Below are 6,180 nucleotides of genomic sequence, written 5' to 3'. Positions count from 1 at the left end.
CACAAGCCCAGGGGAGGTTCCCTTCAAGAACTGATAAAGAGTCTTTAGGATCATGTTTTGTGTGCAGACAGAAGGGACATCTAAAAGCCACTTGTCCAAACAAAAGGCCACCCTTTGCCCAAGGTGGGAACATCTATACAAAGAATAACTTGGGAACCGGACCTGGGCTATGTCCAAGATGCAGAAGAGGAAGTCATTGGAATAGTGCCTGTCAGTCCATTAGAGATAGGGAGGATAATTTCCTAGGGTTGAATCCTAAACTTCAAAAAAACGGGAGACAGGGCCCTCCCCGGGGCCCGCAACAAATATACGGGGTAATTCAACAAGTTCCCTGACGGTGGTATCCTCCCACAGAGAAGGGGAGCGCAGAGCCACCTCAGGAAGTGCTGGATTGGACATCTGTGCCACCTCCAGACTCATACTAACCCCAGATATGGGGGTGCAGATGATTGATACTGATTGGCATGAAAAAATCCCACAGAACAGTGTAGGACTATTACTAGGTAGAGGTTCCTCAACACTAAAAGGACTTATAGTACACCCAGGGGTTATTGATCCTGATTTCACTGGACAAATAAAAGCCTTGGTCTCTTCACCAAAAGGAATTACGGTCATCTCTCCAGGGGATCGCATTGCACAAATGCTTATATTACCCAGTCGACATTCTTTGTGGCCCAGTAAAAATACAAATAAAAGACAAGGAGGTTTTGGATCAACAGGAACCACTTTAATAAACCTTACTATGGATATGGGACAGAGGCCCCTCCTAAAATTAAAAGTGGAAAATATGGAATTTACAGGTTTATTAGATACGGGAGCAGACAAAATATTATTAGTGCAATGGTCTGGCCAAAGCACTGGCCATTGATCACAGCAGCTCAGAGCTTGAGAGGCTTAGGAGTAGCAGAAAGCCCCAATCAAAGTGCTTCCTCATTATCGTGGAAAGATACAGAGGGACACACAGGAATATTTCAGCCATATGTCTGTAATGTTCCTATTAGTCTATGGGGACGAGACGTCCTGCAGCAAATGGATATGAAACTCACCACTGATCAGACTTACCAAGGGACTCCTGTAAGAAATATGTTACAAAATATGAACTATGATGATAAAAAAGGATTAGGAAGACATAGTCAAGGATCTACCCAACCACTGCCTTTACTTCCACCAAAAAATGATTCTCATGGATTGGGTTTTTCCTAGGGGCCACTGATAAACCATCAATCCCTATAATATGGAAAGATGATAAGCCTCGCTGGATTCCACAGTGGCCCCTAACAAAAGAGAAGCTAGAGGCAGCTCATAAGTTAGTACAAGAGCAGGTACAAGCAGGTCATTTACAACATACTACTTCTCCTTGGAATACTCCAATATTCTTAACAAAGAAAAAATCAGGAAAATGGAGGTTATTACATGATTTAAGAGCCATAAACGAACAAATGTATCCTATGGGACCCATCCAATGTGGACTCCCTCTTGTCACTGCGCTACCAAAAAATTGGCCTACTATTATTCTGGATTTAAAAGATTGCTTTTTCTCTATACCCTTACACAAAAATGATTGTTGGAGATTTGCCTTTACTTTGCCCTCTCTTAATCACACTCAGCCTGATCAGAGATTCAAATGGACCGTGTTGCCTCAAGGTATGGCTAACAGTCCTACTATATGTTAAATATACGTAGATAAAGCGTTAACAACTACTAGACAAAAGTTTAAGAGATTGTTGATTTATCATTATATGGATGACATACTTATTTGCCATCCAGAAAAAGAAGTTTTGTTAGAAGCATTACAATTTATAACTCAAGCATTAGAAAAAAGAGGACTAATGATAGCCCCTGAAAAATTGCAATTAGAGGAGATCCAAGAATATCTGGGTACAAGGCTCACTGCTACTACAGTCAGACCATCGAGGTTGACCATCAGGACAGATCAATTGAATACCTTGAACGATTTTCAGAAACTCTTAGGTGACATTAACTGGATCAGATCCTATTTAAAATTATCCACAGGGGAATTAAAACCTTTATTCGATATATTAAAAGGTAATCCTGACTTGAATTCCCCTAGGAAACTTACTCCTGAAGCACGGATATCCTTACAGCTAGTAGGGAATAGACTTCAGCAGTGTTACGTTGATCATTGTGATCCTACTCAACCATTAAGTTTAATCATAATCTCAGAGAAACATACCCCATTTGGCATAGTTTGGCAAGAAGGACCTCTGCAAAGTATAAATCTCCCTAGCTCTTCAGCTAAAACATTACAATCATATCCCCAAGCTATTGCTCAGGTAATATTCAAGGGAATAGAATCTTGCATTACTGTTTTTGGAATCCATCCGTCTATTATTATAACTCCTTATTCCACTCGGCAAATTAAATGGCTAATTAATAATGTTGATGATTGGTCAGTATTATATTATTCCACTTCAGCTCAGTTCGATAACCATTATCCCCAACATCCCTGGATTCAATTCTGTAAAAATACTCCCATAGTTTTTCCAAAAGTGACTAGTGTCCAGCCTCTTAAAGACTGTGTAACCATTTTTACTGATGGCTCCAAAAATGGAGTAGGTGCAGTACTTATCAGTAAACAACTTCACACCATAATAGTTCCACCCAACTCCGCACAGGTTACTGAACTTGCAGCTGTAATATTAGCCTTTAAATTAGCAGATAATCAGCCATTCAATCTTCTATCTGATAGCTTATATATCGTCAACGCTTTACAGGTTCTTGAAACGGTACCCCATATTTCTTCCATGTCCACTGTAGCTTCTTATTTTACCACGCTACAAAACCTTATTCTACAGCGTAAACATCTATTCTATGTAGGACATATTAGAGCTCATTCTAATTTACCAGGACCTTTGGCCAATGCTAATGACTTGGTAGATATGGCCACCAAATCAATTTTTGTTTTTTCCATAGAGGAACAAGCAAAACTCTTTCATGAAAAATTCCATGTAAATTCCACTACTTTGAGCAGAAAATTTCCTATATCTAAATGTATGGCTCGACAAATAGTAAAAAATTGTCAACATTGTGCTCCTTTAATCCCAGTACAATCCTTTGGAGTTAACCCCAGGGGACTGCTGCCTGGTCATATTTGGCAGATGGATGTAACCCATATTTCTGAATTTGGTACTGTTAAGTATGTACATGTGTCAGTAGACACTGCTTCAGGGGTCATTATGGCTTCCGCTCATTCTGGAGAAAAGGTAAAAGATGTCATTCAACACTGCCTACAAGCATTTGCTGGCTGGGGCATACCTAAAGTTATTAAAACAGATAATGGTCCTGTTTATACTTCCAAAAGCTTCCGGTTGTTTTTACAAACATTTAACATCCAATCAGTTACTGGCATCCCCTATAATCCTCAGGGACAGGGCATTGTGGAAAGAGCACATCTTACTTTAAAAAATTGTCTAAATAAACGAAAAGGGGGAATAGGAGCCTCCTACAAGTCTCCTAAAGATAAACTTAATTTAGTTCTTTTCATTCTAAATTTCTTAACTCTGGATAGGGACGGCCACTCTGCAGCTGATCGACATTATAATCCCCATGATACTCCTCAAGTATGGGCAAAATGGAAAGATATCCTGACAGGTTGTTGGAAAGGACCGGATCCAGTCCTTCGTTGGGTCTGAGGGTCTGTTTGTATTTTCCCACAGGATCAACAGACTCCAGTCTGGATTCCAGAAAGGCTAATCAGAGTTTTACAGCATGCAAGTGATGCTGCTCCTCCTCGCAATGGCGAGCCTGAGCCTTCCTCCAATAACAAAAACTCAGACGGAAAGGCAAACCCGGAACCTATGGGCCATTGTTAGCCTGGCCATATTTTTTACTTCTAATTAACACATTTTTTATCCTTCCTTTTCTTGTTTTTCACCAATTCTTCTACAAGCCTGTCAATTCTACTGATGATTTTTCAGGTCGTGCTGTTTTTGGTGACAAGGATATCTCTAGTCTTTCTTTGCTTTAACAGGAGGAATTTCTGCACTTTGCCGTTGGAATCACACTACAAATCAGACCCAGAGTAGAGCAACTCGTTCTGCTGACCCTAGCTGTAATATTGCTTTTCCTCCCACGTCAGCTTGTGTATTTCCTCCCTTTTATGTTTCTACCAACTAACATTTCTAATAACACCTCTTAACTGTTCACTAACCGTGTGCTATCTCTCACAATGCTGGAATGGTTCTTTTGCCACCCGTGCAATTTGATGCACATTTCTATCTTCCTACCAGTCCTAGTTTCTGTTGCAGATATAGAATTGCCAGTGCTATTATCAAGAAACAGAAGAGGCTTTGACATTGCAACAGCCGTGATCATTGACATCACAGTCCTTGCAGTAGCAGCATTGACACAACCATAACAACGATCATTTGGCCAAAAATACAGCTGCAGCCTTACAGACCATAGAGACTCTATCAGAGAGTGGACTTACTACAAGAACAAGTGGATACCTTGCAAGAACTTTTGGGACTGGGATGCGTTTATTCCCTGAGAGCTGTTTGTGTTGCCCATATTGTAACTCTACTGGGATGTGTATTGTTTCTGTATTTAATATGGCTATATGGTTTTTCTTCTGTTTATAGATTTGTCAAACAGCGGGCAGGCTTAGGAGCTATGGTGGTACTCCTCTGCCTTGGCCTCCTTCTCTTCATTCATTTTGGCATGCATCTACGAGCTAGCCAATAGAGAGATCAAATTATCTTTCATCAGGCCATGACCGCCCTAAAGGCTGACAGCCCCTCATTAGTATGGCTCTTGATGCTGGACCGGTAGTCAAAGACGGGTAATGAAGGAGGTGGCTGTGTACCAACCTAAGACAGGAGCTGCAGCATGCTCTGCAGGCTCTGATGACGGGTAAGGACATATGCTGACCACTCAGCATATGTCCCGAGCCTTAGTTTAATAATAAAGAAGGGGGATATGTCGGGGTTCCCGGGACCCCCAGCCTTGAGCACGGTCAAGATGGCGCCTGGCGCTGAGCGAAAAGCGGCCAGCTATACAGTAAACAACCAGCCAATTCCAATGATTGGCTAGTTAATGATGTGATTAGAGCATGCCCCCCTCGTGTACCTATTCTATGCCTGCAGCTGTCCGCGCGTTTACCTCGTGTGCTCTCCCCTGATTGGTTGAAGTGTATATAAGCTTGGTGGGTGGGGGAGTAAGCGGCTGCTGAAGCAGAAGCTGGGAGTAAGAAGAAGCTGAGAGAAGAAGAAGCTGAGAGTAGGAGAAGAAGCGAGGAAGAAGAGTGTGAGCGAGGACGTGAGCCGAGCGGGAGAAGCGGAGCGGCCGAAGTAGGCATGAGCTGAGCGGGAGAAGCAGAGCGGCCGAAGCAGGTGTGAGCCGAGCGGCAGGAGCGGAGCGACCGGAGCAGGCGAGAGTTAAGCAGAGTGAAAGAGAGCGAGAGAAAGAAAAGAGAGAAAGGGATTAGAAAAGAGGGAAAGAAAGGAAGACTGTGCACAATAAACTTCCAAAGCTTCAGACGTTTGTCGTGTCTCTCTCTGCGGCCAGAGGGAACGCGATATACTACCTCTGAGATAAGGCAGGAGTGTGTGTGTGTGTGTGTGTGTGTGTGTGTGTGTGTGTATCTCCTGTTTTAATGGTTGAAAGAATATCCTTTTAGCACAAATTTTCTAGTGTGTTCAGTGAAGTTTTAGTAAGTTTCTAAATTCACTTCTTCGGGAAGCCAGTCCCCGCCATTACTTCAGATTGTGTATCTGATGCTGGGCTTGGTGGTACATGTCTGTTATCCCAGCAACTGAGACTGAGGCAGGAGGATCATGTGTTTAAGTCCAGCCTAGGTATGTAGCCAAACCCTGTCTCAAAAAAAAAAAAAAAAAAAAAGAATAGCTGGGGATTGTAGTTCAGTGGTACACACCCACTGAATTCAATTCCCTAATACCAAAACACACAAATTTAGTATATCTGAAACCAAAACACTCAACATGGCCTCCCTCAATTTTCAAGTCATCTTTTGTAACTTTCACTGGCCTTTGTGAAAATTACTTTCTGTCACTATCCTTAACCATTTTCCTTAGATTACTGTGATGAACTTCAAGATGATCCTACTTCTCACACCTTAATAGGATACTGGATACGTAAATAACCAAATGGTCTCAACATCCTCACCTGTGCTGCTTTTATCTCTGACTTAACAAATTGATT

Source organism: Sciurus carolinensis, unplaced genomic scaffold (genome assembly GCF_902686445.1).
Source record: "Sciurus carolinensis unplaced genomic scaffold, mSciCar1.2, whole genome shotgun sequence".
Lineage (NCBI taxonomy): Eukaryota > Metazoa > Chordata > Mammalia > Rodentia > Sciuridae > Sciurus > Sciurus carolinensis.
Note: the sequence above shows the minus strand (reverse complement) of the source record.